General features: G+C 34.5%; 1 pseudogene; it reads left to right on the top strand.

Moving 5' to 3' along the window:
• Nucleotides 1–1,457: 1,457 nt before the first annotated feature.
• Nucleotides 1,458–17,151, top strand: LOC118711300 (annotated as a pseudogene).
• The last annotated feature ends 3,317 nt before the right edge of the window (nt 17,152–20,468 follow it).

Genomic DNA, 20,468 nt, shown 5'->3' with positions numbered 1-20,468 from the left:
TAGGCTGCGCACCCAGGTACACTGCAATGCTAATTAAGTTATTAGCATATGGAACTTGGAACCTCAGTGGTAGTGATGAACTGGGAGAAAAAGTGTATGAAATGCTCAGGAGGGTTTTTGTTTTTGTCTCTCCCTGCCTCTGAGTTGTGAGCGTAGCATTCTTGATTTCACATGTTATCTCTTCAGCTACCTTGAGCAATGTGGTGCATTTTACTCAAGTCCCTTGTCATTAGCAACACCTTGAAGCAACTTGAAGTTTTGAATGTTTTGCTTTTTTAAAAAAATATGTGTTTTCTTAAAAAGCAGCACTCTTGAGAAGAAAGTCTTTGAAATCTAAGATCACAATCAAATAGACAAGCTGTTTCTACTCCTTCCATAGTTAAGTATAATATTACAGTCAATAATACAACAGGTGTTTAGTGCCTGATTACCATAAAAAAAGTGATATGTTACATGTGCATAAATCTTATAACACTCACTGTAATATTCTAAGACAAAACAAAGGATGTGGAAGACATTGTGTAAAGCAGTAATTGAGTGGAAATAAAATGAAAGGGAGTGTGTTAAAATATTTGACATTTAGAAGGACCAGATTAGATCCTTCCTAACTATATTCTCTAAATTATACTAGAATTTATACTTTTTTTTTCTCCTAGCCTTCCCCAAAGGGAACTTCAGATATGTACCATGGTGACTGTTCATTGGAGAAAGAAAAACAATCAGATTATTTTGGGACTGCCTTCCTCCACAAAAACATTTAAAATCATAGTCTTGGAGATTCACAGTGCCCAGTGGCTTATTAAAGGCTCTGATAAGTCCTGTGATTTTGAAATATTAAATAAAACACACTATATCTGCATAGATCAGTCCATTGTGTCCAGCCGTGGGCCATGCAGCTTCTAGGGGCCCGCAGCTATGAAGGGAACATGGGCCAGTGCAAGGAAGCAGGAGCAGAGCCAGAGGAACAAGAGAGAATTCCTTTGACATGGGCTTTTAATTTTCTAAGATTTCATTCACTTGCAGTGGTTCTACCCCCTCTAGGCAATATTCTTTATTCCAGGATAGGTTGACTGGCACCTTCCCTATGTCACTCCTACTTCACCACCCATGTGTCCATCTCTCCTTTGTTGGACTTCTTTTCCAGTGATCTGCAGGGAATGGACTCATGGTTCTCTGCAGGAGAGGGGATGTGAAATTGTAGCTTCTTGGTGAAACTGCTCAGGTCTGCATGCTCATAATGTCTGGCATTCCCTTTCCTCCTTTCCTATTATTAATAACTAGCTAATTACAACAGCAACGGAAGAACAAAGACATATCCAACTTTATTGATTAACAACAGTTAAAAGGCTTATAGCATCACTGGAGTATTATAGAGGAATGAAAGCTTCAAAGTATATTAATAGTTTACTTCAGTCATAAGAGGAAATAATTTTCCCAAAGGTGTATCCCAGTGAAAAATGGCATTCAGGTACAGACTTCTTCTTGTGGGTTCTTGTCCAACAAAGTTTGAGAAATAAACTCGTGGTCTAACAGATTTAAAAAAAAATAAAAATGTGGAAATTTATTGGAAGCATATACAAACTCCAGCTGAGCATGGGTGCCCCCAAAGGGAACAGCCTGGGGAGGAGCCCCCAAACGAGAAAAGCGTGCTTTTTCTCTGTCTAATGGGGGGGTGAGGGGACGGGAATCCTGCTTCATGTCCCTTTGTCTCTGGTTTATATATGCTGCAGTTCTTTGTTTGAACCTGACCCTTTCTAATTGTACCTTACATTAATTTAGGGCACCAATGCTCTCCTCATTGGTTATTTTGTTATATAGTATCAGTTTCAAAGGCCAAAGCCCACATGGTGCCCACCTCTTCCTTTCCCTTTATCTTGAAACATTCCTCTATTCTCTGTGAAAATATGTTCCTTCTTTCCATTATTCTATGACTTTTCTTTATCCTCTGTGAATGTATATCGTCCTCCCCTCTTATCCTGTGGCATTTCTCTATTCTCTGTACAAGTAAGAAGCATTTTGGTGGGCTACTTTTGATCTACCTTATAATTGCTTCAATTGCTCAGGTCAGAGATAACTATGTTATTTACACAAGCATTCCTGCCCCATGGACCCTCTTTATTCCCTAAGATTCCCTAAACCTGCCTATTTCATGTCTAAAATTTTACTAGTGATAGGATATTCTTTCTGAGCTATATAGTTAAGTTCCCTGACTCTGAGACTGACAACAGCACTAAATAGTTAAAGTAGTTACAAAATATTTCAAAGCATTAGCTTTGAAGGTTTCAATAACATTTCAAGTCAAAATGTGAGGAACTTATGTTTTGACCCTTGGTACGAGTAGCTGTTTTGGCAATCTTGCATTACCAATGAAAAATCAAACCAATTTAAATTATCAAAAATAGGAGTTATATTTAAGTGAAAGAAGTAAAATATTTATATATTGTAAGTAAGTAATTGCAAATAAATCTGAGATTGGAATTCACAGAACATGGGGCAGAGTTCTGTTCTAATGCTGAATAGAATCATGATATATATTGCAAATTAATTATTTATAATATGCAATTCTTAGATGTTTCTTTAAATTAAATTTATTTTGTCAGATAATTGAAGAATCAGAATATAATTATAATATTTAAATGTAAATACATGTTTTTACATTTAAATATAGACCTATCTCTATCTTTTCTACAGTTTCTTGATAATAATATTTTGGACTGATGATTTGGCTCAGAGTATTTTCTTGTGATTTCTGTGATTTTTCCATAAAAGAATCAAAATAGGTTATTTTATTTTCAGTATAAATATTTACTACATCAAGCAAAAGGTGGTTTTTTTTTGTTTGTTTGTTTTGTTTTTGTTTTTTCCAATTTATGAAACAAATGCCATGTAGTTACATTTTATTCAATCATTATTTTGGGCAGATTTCATTGAGACCAAAAAAACTTATATTTGTAATACCAGCCATCAACTGTGATTTAAAACCAAGAGTTAAGATACTTAAAAAAAAAATGAAATCTTTGAATAAGGTTATAAAAAAATGTTGCTTTTATCTCATGAAAATGTGAGCAAACAGACTAAAATACAGTAAAAGATTTGGAAAAACTCCTAGAATATTCAAAGTAAACATTCTTTTTTTCAGAGCAGGTTTGTAATTATCTAACACACTGAAGAATTCCTTTTAAAAGCATCTTGCAGAACTTAAGACATTTTCTCTTAAAGCACATTCATGCTTGTAAGTAGAGATCTCCACATAAATGTTTATCTGCCTTTCTTCAGTAAAAAGAAAGAAAATTAAGGTATTTTCCTCCTCCAGCAGCATATACCAACCTTCTTTTGCCTGGGGGAAAAAAAAAAAAAAAAAAAAAAAAGAGTCCAAAGCATATGTACCTGCAGATGGGAATGCATTGGAAAGATTTGTATTCTGAAGGCCAGTATCAGCAAAATACTTCAAACCATTTGTGTTTAAATTGAAATAATTGGGGTGAAAAGCAAATAATGATAACAAGGACAAATTAATGATACGGACACTTGGCACAGAATGTGAGAAAGGTATTTTTGCTTGCTGTCTGGATTTCATACCTTGTAAAACCAGATAGTAAGGTATTGCTAGCTGTCTGTTTACCTTTCTTGAGCTGGTGTTGAAATGAAGGCTTATGAACACCTCACGTCAACAATAGCATACAGGCCTGGGTAGTACCCATCAACCCCACTGTAATCATCAGCATACAGAGATGGGATCAATGCCCCTCCCAACCCCCACAGACAAAATTTGAGTCTGATGATGTTTGGATAGTGATGCTGATGATGCCTCAGGCACCTAGTCCTAGAGGATATGAAAAGTTTATTACAAAATTATGCTTCCTGGGAGAGATCTGAGCAGGCCTCTGAAGTCAGCCTGAACATGTGTCAGGAGATCAGGGAAAGGAAAATGGAATGAGGTTCCTATGGTAGCTAGAGGGGTGGGTCCAGTGTAATGTAGTCAGGAGGGTGCTTCCATGATTAAACCTCCCCACAAAGTCAAAGGAAGGGGTACCCAGGATGGAGAAATGTTGCTTAAGAGCTCTCAGTAGTCTACCTCACAAATGGGTCCTACTCTTTATTACATCTACTATTGTTGTGTTACTATTATATCTTGCTTTTCTATTCCCCATGATGGTCAGAACATCTCCATCCTTTACAAATGTCTTTTTATTTGAACTTTCACTTTTCTCCTAATTGACAGAAGATTGAATTTACCATGCAGGAACATTATAAAGATCTTGCTCTTCCTGCCTCCAAAACGACATCCTACTGCATTCACAGCCAGTTTTTCCTTTCTTTTCTTTCTTCATCCTCGTTCTGATTGCATCCCCTTTTACATTCCCAGGGACCTGGTTTTATTACTGCCTCTGTCCTGTCAATTGAGGCATAAGAAAAACAGAAAGATGCTTAGCAGGTATCTGTAAACCATTGGGGACATCACAAAGATAGCAGCTGTACACCCATCAGGTGATGGGCTAGAAGGCCACGAGCAGGACAGACCCCATTACACTCACTGATCACTCCTTCCCCAAAGGAAGACTACAGCTACCCTAAATCCTATCACTATCGTAGTTTTACCTGCTGTTGAATTTAAATAAACAAAACATACAATATTTATTATTTTATTACAACTATTTTTTCTTTACATTTTGTTCTGTTATGGTCTGTTTAAGAAGTTTCCACTACCCAAGTGATGAAGATCTTCTCTTATATTATTTTGATTTAATTCTGTTGTTCACCTGACATTAGTTTTGCTGTGAGATAAGGGTCAATTTTATTTTCATTTCTCTTAATCCTCATGCCAGGATATGTTCACTGCTTCTTTAGGGGGTGGAGAAGAAAAGTAGAGGAAGGAAAAAGAAAGAGAGAGAGAGAGAGAGAGAGAGAGAGAGAGAGAGAGAGAGAGAGAGATAGAGAGATCAATGTGAGAAACATCTATCAGTTGCCTCCCCTACACTCCCTGATAGGAAATGGAATCTGCAAACTTTTGGAATACAGGACTTATTATAAAGAAATGCCAGTAGAAGGACAAAGGCTAAATCTAGTCAGATTTGGACAAAGCATGGGGTCCTGAAACACTCATGAGACAATAGAGTAATCAACATTATCAAATGATATTGGAAAGATAAATTTAAATAAAGTAATAATGGGCAATCATATAATGCAATAATTGATTATTTATTTGCTAACACCTTCATACATTAAAATAATTTCATTGATTTCCTTTTAATTGGAAAGTATTATAGTGGTTTAGCCACTGCCTTAATGAGACACATATATAGCTGTGGAAATATGAATATATAAATATTGTGAAATATCAGCATAGAGCATTTTAATTGGGCTTAATATTATCAAAGAGCATTTAAATTTAAATTAAAATATAAATTGCTAATCTACTCAAGTTCTTTACTTAAAAGGAATCTATATAGCTTCATTTTCTTGGTAACTTTACTATTTTCAGTAATACTCATATTTATTGTAGTTCTTTCCAATAATAAGAATTAATTAGTAATTAAAAATTTATAGATGACTTATGTACTTAAGAATAATATTCCAATATGGGGTTTCTGAACAAATAGTTAATGTCTTATTATTTACTAGATAGAAGTAAATATCAGCAAGTGTTATAATTTTAAAGTTAGAAAATCAGAACATTAACAATTTAAACATTAAAAGATTTTTTAAAAATATATTTTTATTGATTTCATAGAGGAAAGGAGAGAGATAGAAACATCAATGATAATTGAGAATCATTGATTGGCTACCTCCTGTACATCCCCTACTGGGGATTGAGCCCAAACCCGGGCTAGTGCCCTGATCCAGAATCAAACCATGACCTCTAGGTTCATAGATTGACGCTCAGCCACTGAGCTACACCAGCCGTACAAAAGAGTATGCTTAAAAAAAATATATTGTTTTGTTGCCTATCATTACATTTATTTTAATGCAAATAATTTTTGGCATTGTGTGGCACCAATAGATAGCAATCGTTTAGCTTAATGCATTTCACAGACTAAATCTCAATTTATTTAAAACTAGTATTTTCATTACTTGCCCATTATTCCAGTTTCAGCATAGGAAGACATACTTTTTCTTTTGAAGGTAAGAGTATCCTTTTTTTCTTTTAATAACTTGATATTATATACATATTTAAGGAAATATGGATTTTAATTTATCAATAGAAAATAATTATATTTTCATGGAAAGAGGATAAAGACATCATGTTGCAAACTACAGAAGCAATAAAATTAAGATGGTAAATAGGGAAATATTTGTTTTTAAAAATAAAACACTAGACATGTAAACTCTAGCCATATATTTTTCTTTTGTAAATATCTCTTGCTTTTAAATCATATGCTTCAGAAAATTACTTGTTAGATCATGACCCAGCATACTAAGAAAGATTTATTTAAAATGAATTTTTCTTATGTTCTTTCCAATTTAATATCTACAAACCTCAAAATCATTCGAATTGCGGGGCACTGCTTCTCTGTTATCCCCAGTAATTTTAAGAGAATTGCTTAGAAATTATAAATAATGAAGCCCTTTTTATTCTTTTCAAAGTTCAAATATAGATACAAAAATAGACAGAGTATAGTTATTATTTTACTAAACAAAGATAAGAATTGACGAGTTTATGCTTGCTTTACTTTCAATTGTTTGCCTGCAGTAGTAGTTGGTAATTGCTTATTTATTTTCCTTATACCATGTGAGAAAGGTGTGAGGAGGTTAAATGAAATTAAACAACACCATCTTAAGCATTTCATTAAATGTATTTTGGACAAGAATTTGATTTGTTCAGCTTTTGGTTTTTATCCAGATTCTTCAACACTCAGCTATAATCTGGATCAATCTATGCACCTTTCCACTCCCATTTCCCTCAGAGAGTTATTTTTAAAATTACTTTCCTTAGTATTTTCTTTTTTTCTGTGTGTGTCCCTTTGTCACACTGAGAACTGCTTTCTATCGTGTACAATATTGTGTGCTGCTAAAGGAAGACACCGTTTTTGATAGTATAAAATAATTTTTCATCATTAAAAATAATATTATTGTCTATAAGTGAAATATTACAATAGAGAATAAAAATGGTAGGAAATAAATTAGAGAGAATTTCCCATCTGATTGTTCTTGTGACAAACTACAAAATGAGAAGAAAACAAATGCATGAAGCTGGGTTCATGAGTGCTAAAAAAAATATTGGGAAAAAGATTAATGCGTGTAAGAAACATTAAGATTGGTTTGTAGAATTCTTGTCTTATTTTGTAGGAAATCTGTAGTCTTCACCATAACTGAAATAGTTGGTATAAATTATTTTAAAATTTTTTTCTTTTATCTGTCTAAGCTTTTCAGATTCTGTGTCATTCATAGATTATAATTTAGTGTTATATATTTTCTCTCTCACTTTCCAGTCTCTCTCTGTGTCTCCCTGTCTCTCAAGAACTTTCTCTTTCTGGAAAAGGTTAAAATAATCCTATAACCTGTGCCAAGGATATAGCAAACCTAGGACTCTACATTATTGGCAACAACGTAATTTGACCTTATGACTTAGCAGTACTTAACAAAAATATAATATAGGTATATTTCATGAAGTAACTATCCTGCTTCTATCTATAAAAAAGGAAATTTAACTAAAAATATATAATAAAATATAATAATATTATTGTCTATAAGTGAAATATATATGTAATTTCAGTTTCTTGAAGCTCTGTTGAATTTCTTTTGGAGGGCACCACCCGCCTCCTCCCTCCTCCCCCCCCCCCCCCCCCGCCATCTTTTTGTTTACTTTTGCATAGTTTCTATTGCTATGTCTCTTAAGTCCACAAGTTTTTGGGTTTTATTTTTCCATTAAAGCCTGATTGTTATTGCAGACAGTGTAATTTTCATTTCTAAAAGTTTGATGTGAGTTGCTTTTTATGTCTTCTTCATCTGTACTTTGCACATTTAATCTTTCCTCTATAGTTATGAGTACATGGGATTTCGTTGTAATAATAATTTAACTGTACTTGTTTGCTAATTATAACTTTGGTGTCATGTTTAGGTTTATTTTAAATGATTGATTGTTTTCCCTCATTAGGGGCATATTTGTCTGCTTCTTTGCCTTCCTATTAATTTTTTATTGGATTCTATTATTGGTTCAATTACATAGGGGCAAATACCTTAACAGACACCCCATTAAAAAAGATACACAGGTGTCAAATAAGCATATAAAAAGATGCTCCACATCATATTTCCTTAGGGAAATGCAAATTAAAAGTACAGTGACAAACCAGTTAGTTGAAGTAATCAAAAGGAAGCACAAGCAAGTGGCTAAGTCAACAAGTATATATGGCAATCACAATACCCATTTAGAAGAATGTTAATTATATCATTTACATTTATTGTTCTGAACCATTTAGGAAGTCAGCATTATTGTACAAAGAAAATAAATATAATTAAATATAGAATTGGTTTATTAAAGTTATATAAAATAATATCCCCTTTAATATAGTATATCAGTAAATAATTATTTTATCAGAGAACTGCTAATATGCCAATTTAATTATGCTAATTGGCATAATATGATGGATAACGGATGTGTTCAGGAAACAAAAGTAGGCCTTTTTTTCTCTGGTTCTAATTAAGCTAAAATATGTTACTAAGCTCTTTTCCTTGGCTATCCTTTAACAAACATGCATTTAGAAATATAACTACCAGTAAATCGTTTTCCCCAAACCAGTTCTGAGTTCCAAGTGTCTCCTTACTGTTGGGCCCATACTCTCCACTATATAAAAAAAGGTGCATTTGTATGAGAAAAATGACACAAAGAAAAAGAAAATGCTGTTTGTGGTGTCATCACATTGGGGAAACAACTTCAGGTGAAACTCAACCATCTCAAAAACAAAAGTATTATTTTATACCTTGAGGTATAAACTGCCTAAGTTGAAAAGTCAGGAGGGAGCAAAAATAAACAGACATATAGTGATTTTTGTAGGTGACCAGTGGACTTCCCCCAGTTATTTTGATAGAGTTTAGGAGCATAATAATTCCACCCTCCCTTCCTTTAAAGAGTTATATTGGTTATAAATTTATAACAGTGAATGGGGGGAGGAGAGCCTAGGAGAGGCTTCTTACCTTCTTACAGTTGTAGTAGCTCTAAAATCAGGTTTGAAATGTCTTGTTCTGTTACCATTTAATTTTCTTTAAAAGCCCCTGGAAATGTTCAGCTTGTCACTGAAGTCCTGCTTAAAAAACACATTATGAACATTATAAAACACATGCATTTTCTTCAGCCTAGAAAAAGCTTTTTGTCATAAAAAAAGAGGATTATTACTAGATGTAACAATAAGAGGATAAATTAAGGGACCTATCTTGGTTTTATTCTTGTAATCCTACTTTAAGTAATATGCTAGAGTCAGACTAGAGAACATAAGCAGGAAAGCCTGTGATATTTACTAATGACTAAGCTTTAGTCAACCTCTCAAATCATCTTGATATTAAAACGTGTATCTTTCTGATAGTTGCTCCTAACCCAACTCTGACAAAGAGGCTAAAATAAAATACAGCAGTGTCACATTATAGCCTAGGATATTATTTTATATTTTATCATCATAGTCCAGTTTTCTTGGGATAAACAGCCTTTATGTCAATAGAATAAAAGGGCAGAAGACATTGGTTATAAGAAGAGAAATAGAAAAGAGACAAAGATGTTTGGGGAACCTGTTCCCAAGTGTATTTATATGGCCCCAAACAATACTCTTTTTTTTTTCTTGTAAAACATATATGGCTATAGGTAGAGTTGTAAGGAAGTGTCATTCTTATCAAACAGATTAATTAGTGATTAATTAGTGTCCAGGTGCCTAACGGTAACCCAATGTGAGGAAGGAAAAACAGCATATTTCAACACATTGATGAGACCAGAGAGAGCAGCATAACTAGCCAGAAGCCTGGGAAATGTTAATGGTATTCTCTTGATGACCATAGTATTAGCAGCTGGTAAAGATGAGGACACCTTCAAAAACTGTGATGCCTTGTACAACAATATATGTAGTAGAGTTGGCAAGTTGTCATGTAAAAACTGAGACCAATCATTGGTGCAGTTTTGACTTAGGATCAAAAGGAGTACCTTGTGCAAAGGTTTCACAGCAATTGTTTTAATCTTTAAAATACTGTTTGAAACATTGATTATGATATTATCTTATATAAATTAATGAGTATTAATTTGCTATCTAGTAATTTATTTTGAGAAAAAAAGTTCACAAAGTCACAAAAAAAGTGTCTTTTTTAAAATTAATCTTTATTGTTGAGATTATTACAGATGTCCTTCTTTTCCCCCATAGCTCCCCTCCACCTGGTTCTCACCCCACCCCAGGCCTTTGCCACCCTATTGTCTGTGTCCATAGGTAATGCATGCATGCATATAAGATCTTTGTCTAATCTCTTTCCACAGCTCTACCCCCACCCCATTCCCTCTGAGAATAGTTAGTCTGTTCCATTTCCATGCCCCTGATTCTATTCTATTCACTAGTTTATTCTGTTAATCAGATTTTTTTATTCACTTGACTTTTAGATTCAACTGTTGATAAATATGTATTTGTTGTCACTTTGTTGTTCTTTTTTTTTTTTAGCTTTTTCATTTTCTTCTTCAGCTTCTTTTTTTAAAATATATATTTTATTGATTTTTTACAGAGAAGAAGGGAGAGCGATAGAGAGCTAGAAACATAGATGAGAGAGAAACATTGACCAGCTGCCTCTTGCACACCCCCTACCGGGCATGTGCCCGCAACCAAGGTACATGCCCTTGACCGGAATGGAACCTGGGACCTTTCAGTCCACAGACCAACGCTCTACCACTGAGCCAAACCAGTTTCGGCCTTCTTCAGCTTCTTAAAGAATATCCTTTAGAGAGAGGATATTCTTTAAGAAGCTGAAGAGATTAGACAAAGATCTTACATGCATACATGCATTACCTATGGATATAAGCCAAACCAGTGGTCACGGACAACAGGGGGGCATACAGGGAGAGGGGTTTGGGGTGGGAATGAGGGAATGAATATCCTTCAGAAATTTCATATAATACTGGTTTGGTGGTGACGAACTCCTTTAGCTTTTACTTATCTGTGAAGCTCTTTATCTGTCCTTCAATTCTAAATGATGGCTTCGCTTGGTAGAGTAATCTTGGTTGTAGGTTCTTGCTATTTATCACTTGTATATTTCTTGCCACTCCCTTCTGGCCTGCATTGTTGTGGGCTCAATCCCTGGAAGTGGGGGGTGCAGAAGATAGTCAATCAATGGTTCCCCTTTCATTGATGTTTCTACTTCTCCATCCCTATACCTTCCTCTCACTGAAATCAATAAAAACATATTTTAAAAACGATTTCCCATATTAATTCAGCTATATTTATTTTATAAATGATGACATGGACCAGAAATATTGCAAAAATTGACCAAAGGAAATTAGAAATATATTATTAGATGATGTGAAGTAAAAACGGCAGGACATTCGGAGCAATAAAAATAAAGAGGATGTGGGAAGGTGATAATCAGGAGAATATTGGATAAATATCTGGATTGGCAGTTTTTTCTTATAGAGAAAACAGAGTTTATGATGATTCAAAAATGATGTTTCAATAAGATTTGGTTATTCAAGATGTGATTGAAGAATATTTATATTATTTTTATAATTATAAAATAACTTGGTTCTTTTTTATTAGGTAAATATTATTAAGACTAATGTAAACCCAAAGGTTGGTAAAAATATATGAACTATCTGGACATTTACTTGCATGTTGTCTTTGATTGTGTTAACCACTGATTATAATTTTTCTTATTAAGATATGAAAAGGTAAATATACAAGCTGGACATTTTATTACTTGTGAGTAATCTGTCAAATGGTATAACATGAGATTATGCTGATAATATGACTAATATTAGGCCAAGAAATTACAAGGTTTTTTTTACATATGCGCTGTTTATGTATATCACCTCCAATAATTACCAGATTGGTGTACATGATGTCTATTAAACATTCTGTTTAAAATATTAGTTACATATTAATCATGATTTAAGATTTTAAACTTTGTTCTATAGCTAACATTATTTAGATTATGGCATTTTGCCATGGAGATAAATATATAGATCAATGGAACAAAACTAGAGAACTGTAAAATAGAGCCACACAAATATGCTCACCTTATTTTTTTAATAGACTATTTTTAGCGCAGTTTTAGGTACACAGTAAAATTGAGTAGAAAGTACAGAATTTCCATACACCCCCTGGTCCCACTTATGCACAACCTTCCCACTCTCTACATCTTTCATGAGAGCAGCAGTTTTGTTACAATCAATGACTCTACATTGACACATAATTATCATTCTAAAATAGTTTACATTAAGGTTCACTGTTGATATTGTATATTCTATGGGTTTTGATAAATGTATAATGACATATATCTACCATTTTAGTAGGCTACAGAATAGTTTTATTGGACTAAAAATCATGTGTTCTGCCCAACTTATTTTTGGCAACTTTGCAAAAGCAATTCAACTCAGAAAAGAGAGTCTTTAAAACAAATAGTACTGGAGCAATTGGATAGCTACAGGCAAAAACAAAAACAACAACAATAATAACAACAGGTGAGCCATAAAATTGGGACAGATTATTGGTGAGATTTGGTTGCAGTATTGTTGCTAAAACCCTTGAGTATCTGGTTGTCTCTGTGAGGAGTTTAGAATAAATAGATGAAAAAGAAGAAGAAAAAAATGATAAGATTGAAAATACTGTTTGTCAGTTATTGATGCTGACAGAAATTTTTGAAAAACATGTTATTTTTGTTTATAAATATTTGATATTTTATATGAAACACTGACAGTAGCTGAGAATTGTAGAGCAGATGAAAAGTGGACCTAGCAAAAGTGTAAAAAGAAAATGCTCAAGTCATTTGAGCTTTAAAAATAAGTATACACATCTCAAAAACTATATGATATTCTCTCCTGACTCCCTCTCTCCCCCCACTAAGATATTTAGTTAAAACAAGTTTCAATAAAACTACTAAGAATACATATTTTGGCCAGATACATAAACATAAATGGTTTCATGATTGACAGTATGAAATATTTAAATGTTTCATTATAAAGTATCAAGGAGCTACAATAGAACAGAGTTTAATAACTGAATTGAACATTTCTTCCATTTCTTCTTTCCTAGATCTGTGATTATATATATATTGGGGCTGAGGTTTTGTAAGTCCAGAAATGAGTTATTAATTTTTGGCATAAAGATGAAATGAGAATGAATGTGTGAGACACATGAGGGAGGAGCATCTAAAGGAGCCTGAGAGCTTAAAGCAACCAATAAGCAATAGAGAGGTCTGACCTTGAGATGTTCCAGAGATACAATTTGTTTTGACAAGTTTCTTTGAAAGGCATTATGAGAGTAGTGCCATCTGTGAGATATATATGTACATTTTAAATGGACTGAGCATGTGCAATTGAGCCTTTTTTGAACAGGTTTATTTCCTTCCATCTTCCACTCAAAATCCTCAACAGCTAGCTGTGTGTGTGTGTGTGTGTGTGTGTGTGTGTGTGTGTGTGTGTGTGTTTAATTGGAAAACTCATTCTAATACATATAGCTGAAATTTTTTTAAAAAGAATACAGTTGAAGGATTTGCTACTGGATTTGAAAACTTTCAATAATGCTACAGTGTACTCATGGTGAAAGGACAGACAGATATACTAATGCAACAGAATGGCATCCAGAATAAACTCATACATGCATAGTTATTTTTTTAAACAAATGTGCAAAGCTAATTTAATGTGCAAAAGCTAGACTTTATCAAATGGTAATGTATAAACTGCATATCCACCCTATGTAAACAAATAAAAATAAATCTGGCCCAGGATCTCATATCACTAAAAAAATTAAGTTTAGATGGAACACATATTAATTATAGAGGTTCCAGAAAAAAAAATACAATGGGTGAGATCATGTGGTATTTATCTTTCTCTGACTACTTATTTTGCTTAGCATAATGCTTTCCAAAATTATCCATGCTGTTGCAAATAGTTCCTTCATTCTAGAGACAGAGAAGCATCGATCAGATGCTCAAACCTCAGAGAGAAGGTAGGGGAGTGGAGAGGAGGGGTAAGGGGGAGAAATCAACCAAAGGACTTGTATGCATGCATATAAGCCTAACCAATGGACACAGACAACAGGGGGGTGAAGGTATGAGTTAGGTAGCAATAGGAGGATAAGGACACATATGTAATACCTAAATCAATAAAGAAAAAAAATCCACAATTGGAATATAGTAGGTAGAACACAAAACACTAACAATGAAAGAAACAGAAATAATGCATCAGACCTTATCAAAATCAAAAACTGTTCTTTAAAAGACACTGTTAATAAAAAAAGAAAAACCTTATACAGTAGAAGCATACAACAGTACAATATCTGCCCTATAAATATGTGATTAAAAACTTGTATCCAGAATAATATATCAAGATATGCATAGATACATAGTCAGATTAAGATGCATATATATCTTTAAATCATCAACAAAATGGCAAATAATCCAATAACCACACAGAATTACTTACAAACTTTAAAAAAAAAAGAATAAATGGCCAAGGAAGAGACACTTGACATGATTAATCTCTAAGGAAATTAAAATTGAAATGAGATTCAATTTCAGAACCTCCAAGAATGTCTAAAATTAAAGAGATGGTTAATATCAAATGTATCAGAGGATATAATAATAAAAATTTGAAAAGCAGGTTGACATTTCCTCATAAAGGTAAACACCTACAAATGATCCAATAATTTCATTTCTAAGTATCTTCTCCAATGGAATTAAAATACTTCTACAGAAATGTTCATATAAGCTTTAATCATATAACCAAACATTGTCAAAAGACTAATTGTCTCTCTAGGTAAATGGATAAATGTATACAATGAAATACCACCAAGCAATTAAAAGGATAAAACTACTGCTTTTCTAATACATGACGATTATAATTTGGTTGAGTAAAAGAAGCTTGAGACACAACAAAATGTACACTGTATGTTTCCAGTTCACATTAAGTTTTGAACAGGCAGAACTAAAATTTAATGAAAAATATCAAGTTAGTAGTTGCCTGGGATTGAGGAGCAGATAAAAATAGACTCAGTGTATATTAAAAAAAAATTCAGATAGCCAGGACCAGTTTGGCTCAGTGGATAGAGTGTCGGCCTGCGGACTGAAGCATCCCGGGTTCGATTCTGGGCAAGGGCATGTACCTTGGTTGCGGGCACATCCCCAGTGGGGGTTATGCAAGAGGCAGCTGATTGATGATTCTCTCTCATCGATGTTTCTAACTCTCTATCCCTCTCTCTTCCTCTCTGTGAAAAATCAATAAAAAATATATATATTTTTTTAAAAAATTCAGATAATGGGAAATTTCTGTGTCTTCATTAAGGTGATATGTAAATAATGGCATATATTTGTCAATAGACATTGATCTATAAATTTCAAATCTGTGCAGGTTGTTTTATAAAAATTATAGCTCAATGACTTGATTAGAAGAAAACACACAGTCTCGGTTAGCTTGCAATTTAGCACTTATGCACTGTGTGCAGGTGGATCTGAGCATCCAGGAGGCGGGACATCCTGAGCATAGGGTCCCAGCATTTGGCCTCTGCTCACTGTCCCTCCTACAAGGGAAAGAAAGATGACAGGATATGCTGGATGAACAAAACAGGGAGAAGCCATTGCCCGGTGCCATATGTGCCCAGGTGGGGGCGGCAAAACATCATCTGCCTCATGTGCCAAAGTACAGGCTACATTCCAGTAGAACAAGTAAATGAGTTGGTGGCTTTGATCCTACAAGTGATCAGAGATTGTGCCCTCCTACAACTAAACAGTATGTCCTCCTGCTGGCCCTGCTCTGTCTCCTGGCATTTGGTTTGGTGGTTTTATTCTTATTTCCACATTCAGTCCTTGTGGATGATGATGACATCAAAGTGATGAAAGTTACATTAACAGCTAAGATTCGGAAACAGCTCAAGTGCCCTTCAGCAGATGAGTGGATATAAAGGCTGTGGTACATTCACACAAGGGAATACTACACAGCTGTGAAAAAGAAAGAACTCGCCACTTGCAACAGCATGGATGGACCTGGAGAGTATTATTCTAAGCAAAATAAGCTAGTCCGAAAAAGATAAGTATCACATGATCTCACTCATTTGTGGAATCTAATGAACAAAATAAAACTTACAAACAAAATAGATCCAGAGACATAGAAGCATGGAACAGACTGACTAATTTCAGAGGAAAGGTGGGATCTGGGGTTAGGAGAGGAGTGATTAACTGAGGAATTTATATGCATAATCCTTAGGCACAGACAATAGTGTGGTGAAGGACTGGGAGGAGTGGGTATGGGTGGAGGAGATCACGGGGAAAATTCCACAAACAAAGAGGACATCTGTAGTAGTTTCAACAATAAAGATACTTTTTCTTAAAAAAAAAAAAAAAAAGTCACATTAATAAGCTAGATCAACTCCTATATAATCCTCTCCACCAAGGCCACCCTGAAAATCAGGAATTCAACTTCTACTTTGTGGAAGTTAGTAGCCTTTCCAGTCAAGTTCATTACATGAACACAGTGGTTGAGTCATGTGTGACAACTAACACCTCTCTCACTCCACCTTGGAGGGAGCCACTGGTGCATTTTCATGGTGCAGGTGGAGAGGGGAGGACCATTTTCTCTCTACTTCTTCTGCACAACATAGTTATCTTCATGAGAGCTTCAGCAGAGATTTCATACATTCGACCCCTTGACCCAGAGCTCATTGAAAAAATATCACTATGTGGACTGTGGAACAAATTCTTCAGCTGTTTAGAAACTGGCTTTGGTTCTTCCACGGCAGGACCTGTCAGAAGAGACACAGCATCTGTTGCCAGGGCCTGAGTTCCATAGCTCCCCGAGGTGGTAGAAGTGGAGGAGAAACCGGTTCTCTTCATTCCCAGCAAACACCCTCCTGCCCCTTGGGAGGAAAACTCGCCTCTGTCGCACCATTTATGTTTTTCTGAACCAGCAGAATCAGTGCCCAGTACCCAATCTATGCCCAGCAAATTGTATGCACTCAAGGTTTGAAGAACTTAATTCAGATCTTTTCAACTCCTAAATTGAAAGCGTACAGATGTACTAGATTATAAAACCACTGAGTGACATGGAGATGGGACTGTTGGTGCAGCTGCACAACTATTACCAAGACCTCATCTTCACAGAAGAGGCAACATGGAGGGGACATCTGAACACAGTAAAAAAGCACAGACCAGTCAATATGTGGAATTTTTCATCTGTTCCTAAATGCCTAAGAACCTTTTTTTCCTTGTAGAAAGTTATAATTGATTTAACCAAGAATATTGGGGCCTGATTTACCCTTCATCCATTGGCTGGAACATGTATTTTGGATTTGGTGGAAAAATAAAACCTGCTTTTGATTTAACATACACACACACACACACACACACACATCCAAAACTGATTTTGTGAAACCTAAACTTTGTGAATTATAGGGCCATAATTCTTTGTCACTTAGTAGCCCAACAGGATATTACAATACAAAACCTAAACAAATTGGGAAGCTTGAAAACAATATGTGTTAGTAGAAAAACAAAAGAATGTTTACATATGTATACACTTTTAAAATTATTTTCAAATACTTTGATGGAAAAATTTCAGAATCTTGAGACTTGGAGGATAGCATTATTGGCAGGTAGCAGAAACAGAAAGAAAAAAGAATGCATAGTTTAATTAGGTGCATGTTTTTCTTTGCTTTATAAATCACTTGGATTTGAAAACATAGAAGTGATATTAATTAGAAGAATAACTAGATTTTTTTTAGTATTAAGACAAAGTCTGACAAGCTTTTTCGTTCAAAACATGCCATGCTTGACCAAGAATAAGTGCACTCTCTAGTAAAGAGATCAAGTTTAGTTTGCAATCATGACCCTGTGACAATTATGAATTTTTAAAACACCTTCTCTCAGATATTTAAATTCCTCTTTTCTTCTCTATTTCCCTCCAGTTCTCTCTCTGTTAATAATGTAAATCCTCCTCAATAAATGTATGCTTTTGTTTTAATGTAATTTATATGTAATAATACACTATTATTCTTAAATAAAAATGATTCATTTTTATAAACTTTAACTTCTCTTGTTTCTTTGGGCCCCTGGAAGTTAATTTCTGTTACTAGGATGTGTCCTATTTTTTCCCTGACAATGCAAGGCTTGCAGGTGAAATACCTTTAAGCAAATATCTTGAGATAACTTTCTGCCTCTAGGCAGAGATCCCAGCAGCGATGCCCGATGCATGGTTAATGGACCGTATCATAAAGACACATATTGTTAGACAGTACACAAATGTTTGCAGTAGTTAGGTAGCGTTTCAGCCGGGAGTGTTTTAACCTGGCCATCTCGGTACAACTTATAAATATGTATGGAGATAATTTTTAAATCCATATTTTGCCCATGTGATGATAAGTAGATATGTTTTCAGCAACAAAGGTATTCAAGAATACACAGTTTGCTTCCCTTAAGCACTGGCAATATAATTTGCATTTAATTTGCTTATGTGTAGCATTGAGCAACAGATTCTAAAAGATTCAAATTTTTTATTGATTGAAATTGAAAATAGCTTTAATGTTATTCTTGTGCCCTTCGTGTGTGTGTGTGTGTGTGTGTGTGTGTGTGTGTGTGTGTGTGAGAGAGAAAGAGAGAGAGAGAGAGAGAGAGAGAGAGAGAGAGAGAGAGAGAGAGAGAGAGAGAGAGGGAGAGAGGGAGAGATATTTTAGAGTGTCAAGTTTTACCTGAGAAGAACTTACTATTTTTATATGAACAACAACCTGATCTAGGTGGAGGGCATTGGGGGTGGGGCCGACCCGGGAGGGGCCATGGACAGTTGGGTGGCCAGCCTCATCCCTTGTCGAACTTCTGGTCAAACTCCTGGTTGAGGGTACAATTTGCATATTTGCCTTTTATTATATAAGATGTGAAGCTAATGCTACAGTGAATCACACTATCTATAATAATAAAAGCATAATATGCTAATTAGACCAGACAGCCAAACAACCTTCAGGATGAAGCCATGGCTGCAATGGCCGAACCCCTTGCATGAATTTCGTGCACAGGGTCTCGAGTTATTATGTAACTAGCGCATGGTGTGTTTTCCAGAACTAAATGAATAAACATGGAATGTTTTAATGTTAAGTCATAAACAAACATTATGCTCTCTTATTCCACGCTGTGAGGGGTGTTTCATTTTAAGGTTATTGCTTTTTAATTTCATTAAATTTGAACAAAAGAAAACCATTGAAAGTATTTTTTTTTTTCTTTATGATGGTTAGTATCTGCTCCAAAGCCATGTTTTCTATCACTTTCAAACAAAACTGTATTTTTGCAAAATTAGATTATTAATTTTAAAAAGGCACAGATCTCAGCCTTCATGGTAGTTTCTCAATATAATCATGAAGAGAAAGTTCATGAATACTTAATAAAAAAGAGGCATTTGCATCATATAAACACGTTCAATCTCCTGTTCTGTATGCAGTGGTTGCACTACCATCTGGCAAAGTTTTCAGTTGAGTGAAGCTGAAGCAATAAATTAATACAGTAAAAGATGCTACCAACTATTTTAAGCCAATTAAAATGCTTGAAGCAGGCTCAATGCATGTTAAAATGTTATATCTGCTTCTGCCAACAGCCATGTATGAAAGAAATATAATAAGCCAACCATGGCTGAAGTTAGCATGAGTCAAGTGTGCTCCTCAATGTGGTCACTTATAACAAAGGCTCACACAATTAAAACTGAATCCTGGCACATACCCACCCTCATCAAGCCATTCCTACTTCTCAGGTAAAGGGTGAACCTTACTGTTTATTCTTATTGAGCATATTAATGATGTATTTCAAACGACAACATTTGGGATTTCATGTCCCTTTGAGAAATCTCTACTGATTAAATCTATTAATGGAAAACTAACATTTAATTTATAAAATTTCTATATACAATTACTGGATGACTTATTTATTACTGTTTTGTTTTAAAGCTAGTTTGTGTTTTAAATGCAGATAGCTAAAAAGAATGAAAGTGATTTTATAAAAATCTTCATATACCCAGATGAGTCTCATAAGGTCATTTTAGTTTGAAAGCAATAGATTCATTGTGTTTCATGTGTGATATAGTAAACGTTATCTCTCACAGCAAACACCTGAGTAAGCTTTCCCCACATTGCCTGGAGAAGAGACAAGCCATGTCAGTTGACTTCTGCCCAAATTCCCAATCCATTGAGATTTTTTACATAGTTTTTGTTTTTTTTTGTTTTTTAGTCAGTTAACTGTGGGAATTGTTAGACAATAATGTATAAATGATGCATCTACTAAAGAAGCCTTATTAGTGTCCTAATGTAAAATTTGCTTATTCTTATGGT

This window comes from Pipistrellus kuhlii, unplaced genomic scaffold (assembly GCF_014108245.1).
Source record: "Pipistrellus kuhlii isolate mPipKuh1 unplaced genomic scaffold, mPipKuh1.p scaffold_m20_p_8, whole genome shotgun sequence".
Classification (NCBI taxonomy): Eukaryota; Metazoa; Chordata; class Mammalia; order Chiroptera; family Vespertilionidae; genus Pipistrellus; species Pipistrellus kuhlii.
Note: the sequence above shows the minus strand (reverse complement) of the source record. Positions and strands in the feature narration are given on the sequence as shown.